General features: G+C 33.2%; 1 protein-coding gene across 5 annotated transcripts in view; it reads left to right on the forward strand.

Moving 5' to 3' along the window:
- Nucleotides 1–15,535, forward strand: part of LOC117174797 (translation machinery-associated protein 7 homolog) — a 101,471-nt gene that overhangs the window by 76,651 nt on the left and 9,285 nt on the right. The window contains exon 2 of one of the 5 annotated variants that reach the window (XM_033364169.1): nt 2,072–2,234. The exons of the other annotated variants lie outside the window; for them this stretch is intronic. The gene's annotated coding sequence lies outside the window, so the exon portion shown is untranslated. The remainder of the gene's footprint in view (nt 1–2,071; nt 2,235–15,535) is intronic. 5 annotated transcript variants of the gene reach the window in all.

A 15,535-nucleotide genomic window follows, 5' to 3' on the forward strand; every position in this document is an offset into this window, starting at 1 on the left:
GTCGCGACACACTTTTTTTGTGGATTAATTCAAAAAAGTTTTAATTTAGCAAAATGTGATAACTTTGCATAGCGCTTAGGAAATAGTATCGATTTTTTCATTGTTAGATTCTCCCGGCTTTTTTCCTAGGATAAGAAATATTTTGCCTGTAAAATCTGGGCAATGATAGCGAACATGCTAACGGACGTCCCAACACACTTTTTTGTGTTCTTTTATCAAAAAATTTTTCATATTGCTAACTACGTGCGTGTATATTTCGAGGTTATGTGTTATGTGTTACAATTCACACGAGCGTCGCTTCCAAACTACACAATATTTTTGGCCGAAAACTTTGGACTTACAAATAAACATAGTTACTAATCTCTCAGAACAATGCAGGCAATCAAAAAAGTTGATTTCATAAATAATTTCCAGATTATTGGAAAGGCAGATGTGAAAAACGACGTAACCTCAACATTATGCATATGCATAAAATTTTTATTTAGCACAATAAAATTTTTTTGTTATTATCCCTCAAAAAAGAGTCCGGGGACGCCCGTTATGATATTTTATAGCATCTCCGAATTCAGTTTTAAAAATTTTTTCATTTTTGTGGAAAAAAAGTCGGGGAAACTGTAAGTATCACATGCCCTTCACTAAAACTGAAATTCTGATTTTTTGAAACAAGGATTATTTTTACAAAACGATTGCCCAATGCACCCTTTCGTATTCTTACCACATACATTTTCAAATCATGTTAATAATCATATGTTTCACGCAGAAATAAAAGAAATATATTTCACTTTTGCATTCTAGCTAGAACATAGTAAGGAAACAGAAAACACATTTGTTGGTTTCAATCGCACGTCATTTTTCATGGGAGGAGTATTTCAAGACTTCTCGTCCGTTCTCCCATTTTCATGGGAGGAGCACCTGAAGAAAGCCCTGACGCAACTAAGGTCTTAGTTTGGGAGGGTGCTTGACCACTCGCGCCATTCGAGTGCGCCCGGAGTGTCGGCTTCACTATTGAGATAGCCTCTCTGCTTGTTATTTATGACCGAATTCTTATTTTAATTTCAGTCTCATTGCTTGTTATTTATGATCGTATTTTTATTTAAGTTTCGGAAAGGACATGTTCAAGCCTTCCAAACATTTAAACGAGTTGCCTGGACCTTGAAATATATCTACCTGAGTGCCTGCGGAAAATTTCTCAGAGCTTCTCAGAGCCTTGAGAATCTTTAGAACGAGCTCGGAGATGTCTATCGGTAGTCATTCCATTTACGAGATACATTATATTCATTCCTATTTTTAACATTAAAAAAATTGAATACCCGAAATAATCGAAACCCGTTAATTCCGAATTATTATGTTTTAGGATGTTAACTTTGATATTAACAAAATCTATTTCTAAATTTTAATCCGAAAGTTTAAAAAAGGAACCTCAGTAAGTGGCGGCTACTCTATTGAGATAACCTCTCTGCTTGTTATTTATGATCGCCCTAATAGCACGGAAAGTTCCCGAGCGTGTAAAATGTCCGCCGCTTAGGAACGTTCCACTAGGACTTGAGGGGAATCTTCCATTATTGTTTTTTTTAAATAACAATTATCTCGTAAACCCTGCCGATCAAAAAGCACTGGTGAACGATCAGTGACTGCTTGTGCGATTTTCAGCACCTAAACGGCACTGAGAAGTGATGGGACGATCATTTAACGGTCCTATTGCATTCGTCACGTACTGGACGGGCAGAGCTATTTACAGTACCTGGTCGCAACCATACCGTCTCCCTTTTTAGAATTTTCTTCAAATTATTAACATGTTTGTTTAATTTATGAATTTTCTCATTATACATGTTTATAATTATAACTTATATAATAATACACTGCTTTGAAGTCGAATTCAAAAAAGGTCGTCTGTTTTGGCGTATCTCATTCCATTTACGAGATACGTTATATGCATTCCAATTTTAAACATCCAAAAGAAAAAGTTAGATATCTGTAATAATCGAAACGCGTAGATTCTGATTTTATAACCTTCTTGTAGATAATTTCAAAATGTTACAAATTTTAATTTTTGATTTTCAATCCTTTTCAGCTGGTCTGCTTGGTAGCCTAGTCGCAGAGGCAAAGGCACACCGATTTTCATTAACACTGTAGTATACACTACTGACACACCTTTTGAAAGACTTCACGGACTAGATATATTGGGTGAAAATAGCCTTTTAAAAATGTAAATGGACACTTAAAGGGAAACCCAGGTATATAAAACTGGCGGTACATGTAATCCTGAAGAAACAGCACTGAGTCGGCACTGACCAGTGTCATTCGCCAGTGCGTTTTTCAGTGACAGTTTGTGCGGATTTTCAGCACCTAAACCGCACCGAGAAGTGATGGGACGGTCATATAATGTTCCTATTGTATTCGTCACGTACCGGGCGGGCAGAGTTATTTTCAGTACCTTGCCGCAACCAAACCGACTCCCATTTTAGAATTTTCTTCAAGTTATTAACACTTTTGTTTAATTTATGAATGTTGTAATTATACATATTTATAATTACAACTTATAATTATAATAATTGAAAACTTTTATTTTTAATCCCTTTCAGCTGGTCCACTTGGTAGCCTAGTCGCATTAGCATAGGCACATCGATTTTCACTAACACTATAGTGTATACTACTAACACACCTGTTCAAAGAGTTCACAGACTAGATTTATTGGGCGCAATAGCCTTTTCGAAATTTACCCGGGTATAGAAGACTAGCGGTACAGGTAGTGCTTAAGAAACAGCACTGAGTAGGCGCTGACCAGTGCGACTTCTTGGCTTTTTAGTGCGTTTTCTTTGGTGGGGCAGGGAACCGTAAGAGATAGGTAAAAATAGATGTCACTTTTGAGTTGTAAATACCGTGTATACTACATTGTGATATGGTAATGACATTAGTTTTGGCTTATCACTTACCTTTCACTTACCTATCACTACCGAATATTCATTGATAATAATAATAACGATAATTTACTCTTTGAACGTTCCACTGGAACGTTTCCATGTGGTGGACATTTTACACGCTCAGGCAACGTTCCACTGGAACGTATCGAACTTTCCCGCGGAACGTGCTCGGAATGTTCCGTCCTACTAGGGCGAATTCTTATTTTAATTTCAGCCTCTCTCGTTGTTATTTCTGAGATTTCTATCGGTAGAGTAGCTCACTATTTCCTATTGATTATGCTGAAAGAAGCGAATATTAATTCAAAAAATGTTAAAAGTTTAAGGTTACACTGCTTGTAGCAAAAGTTTTTTTTTTTTTTTTAACAATTCTTCGTAGTGCAATTCTACGTGAAAGTTCACGCGATTGTCAAGGCGAATTTCTTTCGAAGTTGTTTTTCTAGTTTCTGGCAGTCGCTCTCGTCATTATGATTTACGATAACTTTCTATTTCAAATTATCTTGATTCAAACATAAAAATTCTGCGATAAGCAGGCAGCTGTTCACGACTACGCCAATTGCCATCGAAAAATGTGGGAGGACCCTTGTTCGCGTCCGTGAAATTGACTTTCGTCACGTTAATAAAGATCAAATACATTTCAACGAAAAAATATGAACTTTGTAAGGAGATCTCGCAATTTGAAAAGGAAGGGTGAAGGAGGGGGAAAATCGAAAACAGGCAAAGTCATTTAATAGGCATCGTGTAAAGAATAATTGATTTATTCAGTAACTTACAATGTGAGTGGGACCTGTTGGCCCACGAGTGATGGTAAGTTGCATCGATATTCACGAGAACGTCTTGAAATTGGAACCTCTTCTGATAGAGCATTCTCATTAAGCTATAAAAATTCAAAATGGCCAGACCACTGAGGGAATAGCATTGCCCGCATGAACCTATAGTTTGCATGTGTTGCTGCAGTTAAAATGTTTTTGATTGTTCGAAATGAAAAATGGAAATGGAAAATGGAAAAAATCAAAAAGTTTGATCCTTATACTCTTACACTTATCGATTTCAGTGAAAATAGGAGTTCAGTACCCTCGGTCACTACATTTTTTGGCAGTTTATATATTTTATTAAGCTGGTTTTCTCGTGAAAGTGAAGTGCAAGCAGTTTAATGGTACTTTTATTCTTGTGAGTGAGCCCTGCTGCAAGTAAACAGATTCAAAAAGGTAGGAATTTATAGATAGAAAAAGAATTCAATCATTCCCAAATGCACACTTTGCCTCCCACAAACTATATCTTTTTCTTCACAACCGTCTATATTTCTCTATCACTCACTCTATCCCTTGTGGTCCCATGGGCCTTTGTTTTTGTTGCGTTTTTCTTTGTTGTTCACCAATGTCTATCTTTATCTATCCCAGACTACTCACTATCAACGATATATCGTTTTAATTTCTATCCATTTGAATCCACGCAAAAATGTAGTAATCTTATCCGTTTCGCAAATAATAATATATTTCAAATTTAAACTCCCGAGAAATAGTATTAAACCAGCAAGGTATTATATACCTAGCAACAACATTCCCTAGCTTTACGACTTACTAGTCGCAGTTCGAACTCTGCAAAGGCGTCTACTGACCCTGTAGTTATAGACTTTGCAAATTATGTCATTTTTGTCGGACTTTTACAGTCAGCCACCTACTGGGAATCTTCCGGTACTAAGTCAGGGATGTACGTCAACTAGCGCGCGCCTCGCTAAGGATAGGCGTGGATAATCGGAGGATTCATTTGGATAGAACGACTAGGATTCTAGAAGATAGGGCTATCTCATATTTAAAAAAGATAGGAATGGATTCACTTAGATAGGAAAATAGGTATTAAAAAAGATAGACGAAATTTTACTTTGCCCAACGAATAGAAAAGGATAGAGGTGGATAAGTGGAGGATTTATTTAGATAGCTGGGATTCAAGAAAATAGGGCTATCTTATATTTAAAAAAAGATAGAAATGGATTCACTTGAATAGGCAAATAGGGATTAACAAAGATAGACGAAATTTAAGATTGGCCAATGGACAGAAAAGGATAGGGGTGGATAAGGTGTGGATTAATTTAGATAGAAAGACTGAGATTCAAGAAGATAGTGCTATCTAATATTTCAGAAAACATGGAAATGGATTCAGTTGGATAAGAAAATAGGGTTTAAAAAAGATAGACGAAATTCGTTATTACCGAACGGATAGAAAATGATAGAGGTAGATAAGTGGAGGATTGATTTAGATAGAAATACTGGGATGCAAGAACGTAGGGCTGTCTTATATTTCAGAAAATATGGAAATGGATTGAGTTGGACAGGAAAATAGGGATATAAAAATAATAATACAAAATGAATAGAGATATTAAATAGGGATAATGATAAATAAATAGGGATAATAAATAGGTATAAATAGAGAAAACAAGTAAATATTTATAAAAAGATATACAGTCGAACCTTGGACACTGTCACCCATCGGGATCGAGCGTATCGGAGACTGTAAGCTCACGTGGTCTTACCCCTCAGCCAATCGGCGTCGAATTACATGACCGTATCGATACGATGTTTTGCAGGTGCCCTTGATAGTATACTAATGTTATCGGACAAATTTTTTTTTTTAATTTTACAATAAATGAAAGGAGAATACAAATACAATCATGTATTATTCTTCTTTATTATGTAATTATTATTTTCACACAAATAACTAACCATAATTCTGAAGATCACATAGACATCTGCTTACAATTAGTCAACATTTTTTTCGCAATATGTATTAATATCTTTTGTACGCAAATTACATTTTTTCAGTGTTCGGTAAAATGTTTTCACTTACCTCCATAATGTTCAGAACAGAGATTTAGTGTAATAAATTCATAAATATATGACATTAATATTGTACAAAACCATTTAAAAAAAACCTTTAACTTCAACCTAATTTAACCTACAACCTGCATTATCTCGACTGCTTGCGCATCAGCTAGTGTAAGCGACTTCAGACATTTCAAAGCCCGGTAAAGTTAAAATATAAAATTTCAATTAGGAAAAATTTAAATTGCACTTTTCATTTAACTTATTGTTCAAAACTAAGTACATATATACTACATATCTCAGAGAAGGGGCTTCGAGGATGCCACGGCACTGGGCTAATCACCTGATTCTTACAGTGTCCGCGAAACAGCTGATGACAGTGTTCGAGGTGTGACAGTGTCCAAAGCCACAGTGTCCGAGGTTCGACTGTAAATGGATTGATTTGAGTAGAAAAATAGGAATTAAAAGTTACACGAAATCTTAGATTGCCTAAAGGATAAAAAAGGATAAGCTGTGAATTTATTTAGATAGAAAGCTTTAGATTCAAGAAGATAAGGCTGTTATAGAAGTCAGAAAAGAAAGAAAAAGATTCAGTGAGATAAGAAGGTGGGGATTTAGAAAGAAAGACAACATTTTAGATTGCCTAACGGATAGAAAAAGATAGGCGTGGATAAGCGAAGGATTCATAAATCGGTTCTTTCCTTTTCAATGTAGAAGATAGAAAATTATTCAAACGGATAGAGACTATCCATTTACTTCCAGCAGGGAGATTAGGGTAACAATAACACAGTATTTTTAGTTATAAGTTATTATTCTTTATGAGTATGAACATCAAGTAATATTCCTGTGAAGGATGGCATTCGTTTCCATTAACTTTATAAAATTCTATTGCTGATGTAAAATGCGATGGCAATTTATTGAGATTTGTAGGTTAGGAGCAGTCTCTGGTAAGAACGATCTGATTGCAAAATTAAAAACTCAAGTTATAGCATAAAAAAGTTGTAAGATTGGATTCATCTTTCCCATTTTAATGTAAATAAGTGTTATTTAAAAAATATATATATAAAAAACGATATTTTTCGATCATTAAAAAATTACGAAAATGCAAGACCAAAAAAACTACGAAAGTTTAAGATTTTTGTTTATACAAAAAGCTACAAAATACCAATTCCAAAAATGTCAACCTTAACCGGACAAATTTTTCATTTTCCCTGAGCGCAAAGATTAATTTTCTATCAAAAAGGTCAAAGTCGGATCAAAATACATTAAGAAAAATCTTGAATTTTCGTCAAGTTTTTTGAGTCTTGCATTTTCTTAATTTTCCATAGAAAAATGTAATTTTCTATAGATTTTTGTAAAAATACTATTCATTTACATGAAAGTGCGAAAGAAAAATGCAATCATACCACTTTTTAATAATATCACTTATTTTTTTTATCTGCGAGCAGATCGGTCTAGCCCGAGACTGTCCTAACCTCGAAATGTTAATAACTGTCATTATTTTATATCAGCCATAGAATTTGATATTGTGAAGGAAAACGAAAACTATGCTTCACAGGGATATCACTTAATGTTAATGTGATTCTGAATAAAATATGACACTATATCCACTACAGTGACCGAGGGCATTAAAATCACATTTTCACTAAAATCTATATCTGTAAGAGCCTACCGAAAACTCCAGCAACACATGCAAACTTTAGGGGCATATGGATAATGTTATCCCCTCGCTCGTCTGTCGGAGCACGTGATTTCACAAGTGCGAATGCTCTATAACGTTACGGTGATCCTAGAAAGTCTCAATGTTGTCGTTTGGAGAGCGTAAAGGGTTGGATGCTGATATAGTATCAACTGGAATGCGGTATTTTTATGTTTAGGATGTCATGAAATTCTGTCTTATTTCCACCCAATCGCCTTTTTTGTATTTGGTTTTTCTTTGAATGCGGTACTGTGTGACAATTTTTAGCCCGATTCGATCTTTTGCCATACTAACCTGCCGATGAAAAAGCACTGAAAATGCACTGGCGAATGGCACTGGACCGCCAGTGCTTTTTTTACTGATTTTCAGAACCAAAAATGCACTGAGGATTGATGTGACGGTCATATAATGTTCCTATTGTATTCGTCACGTACCGGGCGGGCAGAGTTGTTTACAGTACCTGGCCGCAACCAAACCGACTTCCGTTTTATAATTTTGTTCAATTTATTAACACTTTTGTTTAATTTATGAATTTTATCATTATACGTATTTATAATTATAACTTTTATACCAATACTCTACTTTGAAGTTGAATTTAAAAATGTTGTCTGTTTTGTTGTATATTATTTCATTTGCGAGATACGTTATATTCACTCCAATTATAAACATCCAAAAGACAAAACTAGATGTCTGAAATAATCGAAACCCGTAGATTCTGAATTTCTAACCTTCTCGTAGATAATTTCAAAATTTTACAAATTTAACATTTTTATTTTCAATCCCTTTCAGCTGGTCTACTTGGTAGCCTAGTCGCATTGGCATAGGCATACCGATTTTCACTTGCACTATAGTATACACTACTAACACACCTTTTCAAAGACTTCACAGACTAGATATATTGGGTGAAAATAGCCTTTTAAAAATTTAAATGGGCACATAAAGGGAAACTGAGGTATATAAAACTGGCGGTACATGTAGTGCTGAAGAAACAGCACTGGCGAATGGCACTGGGTCGCCAGTGCGTTTTTCAGTGGCTGTTTGTACTGATTTTCAGTAACTAAACCGCACTGAGTCAGTTTTGTGAAGGACGGCAGAAGATGAAATACTGGCGTAGCGCTCTACATTTGAATGACAGCTGATTAGAAACATGGGAGATTCAGTACTTTTCGCAGTTTTGTAATATTTTGGATATCTTGAAAACTTTGAGCTTGAATCTAGCCAAGATTAACTGTTCCTAGAATTGAAAATAATCGAGGATTAAAAAATATATTTTAAATACACTGGAAATGTCTTTTTAAGATTGTTAATTTTCAAGCATAGTAAAATGGTAAAATATAAAGATTACGTCTTCAACGTTTAAATCAAATAAGCTAAAAGTTCTAAGGTACTGTTACATTATAATAACAGTGTACAAGGAATTATAAATATCGTAATTTTTCATGTTCAGTATATTGTATTGATCGTTAAGATGATGAAAAGATTATCACTGTTTACTGTACATTTAGTCATTTATTTATTTACAAATTGAATTAAATTATGGAGATATAAATTGAGTATGGACTAAAGACATTGATGTATAGATCCAAACTGTTGATCAGCTTACGACTGAAATCGCTCAAACGGAATAAAAAAAGTGTTTTTTTTTCCGTTTCAAAAAATTAGGTTCAACGTTGGCAACAAGCAATTAAACGCGAACAAAAAGGAATTTGTTATTAAACCTAAACATTTAGTGTGTGAAAATCCCTTTTTAAAGGATAAGATAATTTGGAAAAAGGATTTTTTGGCTCCTGATGGAACGGCTATGACGGTAAGTATTATGATCTGTTTACACCGATATCCTTTAACCTGAAATATTCGAATGGCTCTGATTTTTTCATGTATACATTGATTTTTAAATTTTTATATATTCTTGTTGTTGTCGAACTTTTAGATTATTTTGATAGTGTGTGAAATTGTAGTTTTAATACTTTTAGAAATTTTAAAGATATTTTAAGGCTCTTACTGTCTTTAAGAAAAATGTAAAAGTAACATGAATAACAGTTTTGAATTATTGCAGAGTTTCGACATTTATGTACAATTACATTAATAAATTCAAGCATAAAATTTAAATTATAATTGTAAAATAATTATGTTCTTGCAGGCATAATGGTGAAGGAAACCTAAATTAAAACTAAGGGTTTTGCCATCTCAATTTCCAAACTGCCCTGAGCATTGTTCGAAGGCTGACTTTTTCATTAGGCATTTCAGAATACTTTATCAGGCAATCACGCTTTATCAGACGACGGGTTTTTTTTAGCAGGCTTCGAACAATGATCGCGACAGTTTGGAAATTGAGATGTCAAAACTCCAGGTTTTAATTTAGGTTTCTTGTACCATTCGAACTGCAAGAAAATCATTATTTTATCATTAAAGCTTAGTTCAATATTTGAATTTATTAATAAATTAATTGACAAACAATCACAATAATTTAAAAGTTTGGCAACATGAGGAATATATAAAAAATTTAAAATCCGTGTAGTCATAAAGCCGTCAGAGCGATTCGATTATTTTAGGTTAAATGACAATGATGTAAACAAATCGTAATACTTACCGCCATAACCGTTGCCTTAGGGCTAAAACTTTATTTATCTAAATTATCTGATACTTTAAGAAGTTACCTTCGCACACTACATGTCTAGGTTTGACAATAAAATCCTCTTTGTTACGCTTAATTTCTTGTTTTCAGCGACGTGAAACCTCAATTTTCTGAACGGAGAAAAATCCTTTTTTTTTTTACTCAGTTTGAGGGGGTTGAGTTGTACCCCAATCGAAAGTTAGGAGCTACATATCGATGCTCCTCTGTTTTTGTAACACATCCGTCAGTGAATAAAATACAGCAAAGACACGATAAAATTATGACCTGTCACGAGTTTTTATATGCAAAATAATAACAGACAGCGGGCAGACCGAGCGCCGCAGAAGTGGCGCCAATGTTTCACGACTCGTTGCTCTTCACAAAAGTAGCACGCTCTTTTAACGAAAAAGCGAAAATCGTGTCACCCCCCCTGGTTTTTCTGATGAAAAGTAACTTATATCTAAATTTTGTTTTAATTGAAATTCTATCTTGGCCACTTATGGCCGTATTTACTATTATTTCAGATCTGATCTCTTTCTTAAAGAAATAATATTGATTTATTTTCAAACTTTAAATTATTATTTAAATGCAAAATTAAATTTTACTTGAATTAAATTTCAATTTATTATAACCATTGTGTATGTGTTGTGTATGCGTATGTAAATTTAATTGCATCTGTGATGTATGTAAGTAAGTAGACAAAGTTTTCTTTATTGTATCTGTGAATGAGGTAAACTATTCTATTTTGGTTCTTCCTATTTTCTTTCATAAACTGGGCTAATTTTGTAATCTCGTCCAGTTCCTGTTGATCTCTGCACACCTGCTTTCTCTCTCTCTCTCTCTCTCTCTCTCTCTCTCTCTGTTCCGCTTCTTTTCTTAGTTTCCTCTATTTTGTCTATACGAATATTTTAACCTGGCTCAATGTTCTCCCAATTCTTCCTGGATTTCTTCTTTCTTTCTTTCTTCAGCTTCCTTTATTTTGTGTATTTCTTCCTCTTGCTTCCTTTTTTCTCTTTTCACTGATTTTCGTTTAAGCATTTTTTCTTCGAATTTCTCAAGTTTTACTGCTATTTCTTTTTTTATTAATTTCCTCTTCTTCCGCTCTTCTCATCTACGCCATTTCTATGCAATCATTATAAGAGAGCACTCCCCTTTTCAACCTGTTAGTTTCCGTCAATTCCTTCAGCTTCATAATTTTTTCTTTTGCTTCATGTCATGATCTGGAATTTCGAACGTCTCGTTCTTCTTCTCTATCTCTTTTTGCAATCTTCCGTAGTTCCTCTTCTCTAATTTATTCAACGCCCTATGCATGTCTATATCAATTTCTGCTTTTTTGCGCCTGTCTATTTCTCTCTGGCGACTTCTCTTTTCCTCTGGTGGTTCGTCGAGAGGTGGTTGTAATAATTTAATCCACTTCTTGCAGTTGCAATGTAACAATTCTTCGCTTGCAATTCTAAAGTGCCAGAATTTGCATTTCACAATCAATCTTGGGTCCATTTTTGTGTAAATAAATGTTTTTTCTTGGTTTTTTTAAGTGTAAGTGCTTGTGTCATTTTTTTGTCATTATCAATAGTGTAAAAATCGAATTTTTTCCACATGTATTCCCTTCAAAAATTTGCTACAAATTAATTTTTGAATATTGAATTTTGCAATATTGCATGTTTTAATATCTTTAGCGTTTCATTACTTATGATTGTCCATTCTTTGTTTTTATTTCGAAAATTTCATTCAATTTTTTTGGCTATTCCTTCCCATTTACTTGATAATATTTTAAAGCTTTTTATAACTTGTGAGCCCATTTCAAAACTGATCGGCTTATGTCTGAGATTATAATACCTATATTGGGTTTCATTTGCGATATCAAAATTTTGAAATACTTCTCTAACTATTTTCAATTTTCGAATTCTGTCCGCCCATTTTTCCGACTCTTGAAATTGGATTTCACTCTTGTCATTTAGGTCTTAATTGAACGCTTGAAATGGTTTAGGTTTCTATGTAAATTGAAAAAAGCTCTCTTAAATCCTGTCGAAAAATTTTTACATGTATTTAATGCAAATTGTAAATCATATAAATTTTCGTCCTCTAATTTTGTCATCTTTGTCTAAATACGCTTTAATTTCCGTTTTAATTGACCTGTTTGATCTTTCAGTTGGATTTTCTTTTGCATGATATTTAGAAGTTTTTGAATATCTAATACCAAATGTTTTATTTAAATTAATTATTGATTTATTTATTTATTCTTTACCGTTATCTATGAATAAAATTCTGGCTATTCCCCATTTTAAATTATACGTTTATGAAATTCTTTTTCAATTGTCGATAATAATTTATTTTTAACTGGAATTATTTCTACCCATTTGGTAATCATATCAACAAATACTAGAATGTATTGATTTCTCGACTTTGATATTAGCAATGGACCCATCATAACTGATACTGCAACTCTCCATGGTTCTTCAAGTATCGCTTTTCCCAATAAACTTATTTGATTAATTACTTTCGGTTTTATTTTTCTGTCAAATTTCGCATTCCTTCACAAATTTTAATATTTCTGAGTATATTCCGGGCCAAAAGTAATTTTCAGAAACGTTCGCATAAGTTTTTTCCATACCTAAGTGTCCTACTTGTTTATTATCGTCATTCTCGATTGAAACTTGTGGTTGGCTATCTAAAGTAAAGCTTGATTTTAAGGGGTGGTGTCTATAGAAATATAATTGATTGTCGCGTATTCTCCAGTTTGGATTTTCTTCTGGTTTATTTCAATCTCATCATAATCAGAAGGTATTGGTTTTATGTGAAAAGTTCCTGCTGCAGATTCCGTTAAATGTCTACGTCTTGAGGCTCCCTGAGTTAGAAGAAACTGTCTAAACAAATTTTGGAATTTTGTTTAAAAAACCGAAAATTCTTTTTAGATCCTTATAAACTGTGCCAAATTATAATCCAATCGAATAATTACTTCAAATGTTACAAAGTTTACAGACGACAATAAGGACGACAGGCACCGTCGTAAAAACTATTTATTTCTAACACACGCATGTATTGCGTGCGGGCAGTGACCAATTCCGAAACCGTGGATAAAAGCAGTTATAAAAAGACTTTTGCTAGCTGCTGCTCTTGCGCTCTTTGGATAAGATTACTTTTTCTTGCTGATGCGCTTGCGCATTTCGAGGCAGAATTACTTTCCAGGGCGGTCGGAACCATAACCTCACTTCATTATGATTTGACGCTTGAGAGACTGATTGTGAGTAGTGAATAATTATTGGATATACTCGAAGTTATAAGTTACCATAAATGACTGATAAATTACCGAAAATTTTCGAAACTTTTAGATATCTGAAATTGTCGGTAATTTGCCAATTTTTCATAAATTTCTGAAAATTTTGGAAATTTAGCCAGTTTTTCATAAATTTTAGGGAATTTTTTAAATTCAGGAAATTATCCAGAAATTTTCATAAATTTTTTAATTTCTTTCAAAGATCTTCGGATAAACTAAATTTCTATAAATTTTCGGTAATTTACAAATTTACCAAAAATTTCAGAAATTTTTAGGTATTTTTTGTAATTTTACTATAAATTTCCAAAAATTACCATAATTTTTCAAGAAATTGGTTTTTGATTGTTTCTTAAATCGAAAATTTTCTGCATTTGTTAGAAAAAATATCGTGTGCTACGGGAGCTAAAATTAGGCAGGTGAAACTCTTGTCAAGTTTACAGTACTTGCCATCGGCTCATCTTCGGGTCGTCTCTGGCTCGTATAGCTAACTTCACATTTGTGTGGAACTGCCCAATTTCCGCACATGTAGCACAAAATACTATTTCTGACCCAGAGGGCCTCAAAACGTCGACATTTGATGGAATTCACAAAAGTCATTTTTCACATAAGACTAATACCTTCTCATTATGGATGAGAATGCAATTATTAATTATTTTTTGTGCGATCAAAATTTGAATTTTCTATTTTTTAAATCAAAATTCAAAAAATTGTTTAGACAGTCTTGTAAAGCCTGGAAAAAGTAATGTTTTTCTCGTTTTGACTTTGTCCATATCACGCTTTGTTTGGCATTAACATTTTAAGGCAAAAGCGCACGATAGCGAAAAAAGTTCAGAGAAGAAAAACGCTTTTTTAAATCTCTATAAGATAATCATAACTTTTTGAATTTTTTTTTATTGATAAACCAAAATGCATATTTTGTTTGCACAAAAGATAATGAAAAATAAAAAATTCTATTTTAAGGTCAAACTATTAAAGATACAAAAGATGAATAGACCAAAAATGTGAACTTAAAACATATCTAGAAATTTGTTAAGCTCCCGCTTTTTGTTAGAACACGTAGTTTTTGTTTTATTCACAAAAAAACAAAACTGACAATAGGTAAAGAAATAAGATTTTTGGACAAACTACACAAGCTATGGAAAAAATGAATAGATAAAAGTTGCTCTTCCAAAAAATAGCTACACGTTGCTCATTAATAATTATTTTTATTAGACGCTTTGTTTTGTTTGAATCGTACAAAGTAACTGAAAAATAAAAAAAGATATTTTTTCTGTTGAAAAATCGACACAAGTTGCAATAGAATGTTTAATAACAATTTTGCATGTGATGCGCCCTTCTTAATTATAAAAACAAGACAATGAAAGTACGTAAGTTTCAATACCAATTCATATTATGAATTGTAATAATATAAATTTATTGAAATGATACATTTTTCAAGGTATGTGAACATAAAAATTTGTGCAAAATAAGGAGCAAGTATTAAAGTAATGATGACAAATAAAATTTGTACATTATTTTGCAATATCTGAATAAGCAGTACCAGGCCGAGGTACGTAAATAAATGTCGTATGCTTTAACAAAAGATAATGCGCAATCACCGAATTACAGTTATCGTTTCTTTGAACATTAATTTTAAAAGTCGAGCGCAAAACGCGAGAACCTACTCGCGTGCTCAAACTTGGGAGCCGCTATTTTTTTATACCAATTATCCACAATTTCTTTAAAACTTTCTTCGTTTTCTACTACCCTTGCTAAAATACTTGAAACTTTTATTTAATTTTCATTCGACCTTGATAACGCATCTGCTACATTTTTTAAACTTCCTTTTCTATATATAATTTCATAGTCGTACTCTTATAATTCTAGAGCTCATCGTACTAGTCTGCCAGTTGGATTTTTTAAATTGTAAAGCCATTTTAAGGATATATGATCTGTAATGAATGTAAGTAAATATTCCTATAAATACGGCATAAACTTTCTTATTGCCCAGACTATTGCTAAACGTTCTTTTTCTGAATCGGATTATTCACGTTCTGTGCCATTCAGGCCTCTACTTGCAAAAGGTATTACAAAATTTTCATCGTTTATATTTTGCGTTAATGCGGTTTCTAATCCTGTATCACTAGAATCTGCTTAACGTCGAAATGGGCTTTCAAAATCAGGAAAGGCCGAAATTGATGTTGTTAGTAAGTGTTAAATCGTCGTAAGTGT

This window comes from Belonocnema kinseyi, chromosome 6 (genome assembly GCF_010883055.1).
Source record: "Belonocnema kinseyi isolate 2016_QV_RU_SX_M_011 chromosome 6, B_treatae_v1, whole genome shotgun sequence".
NCBI classification, from domain to species: Eukaryota; Metazoa; Arthropoda; class Insecta; order Hymenoptera; family Cynipidae; genus Belonocnema; species Belonocnema kinseyi.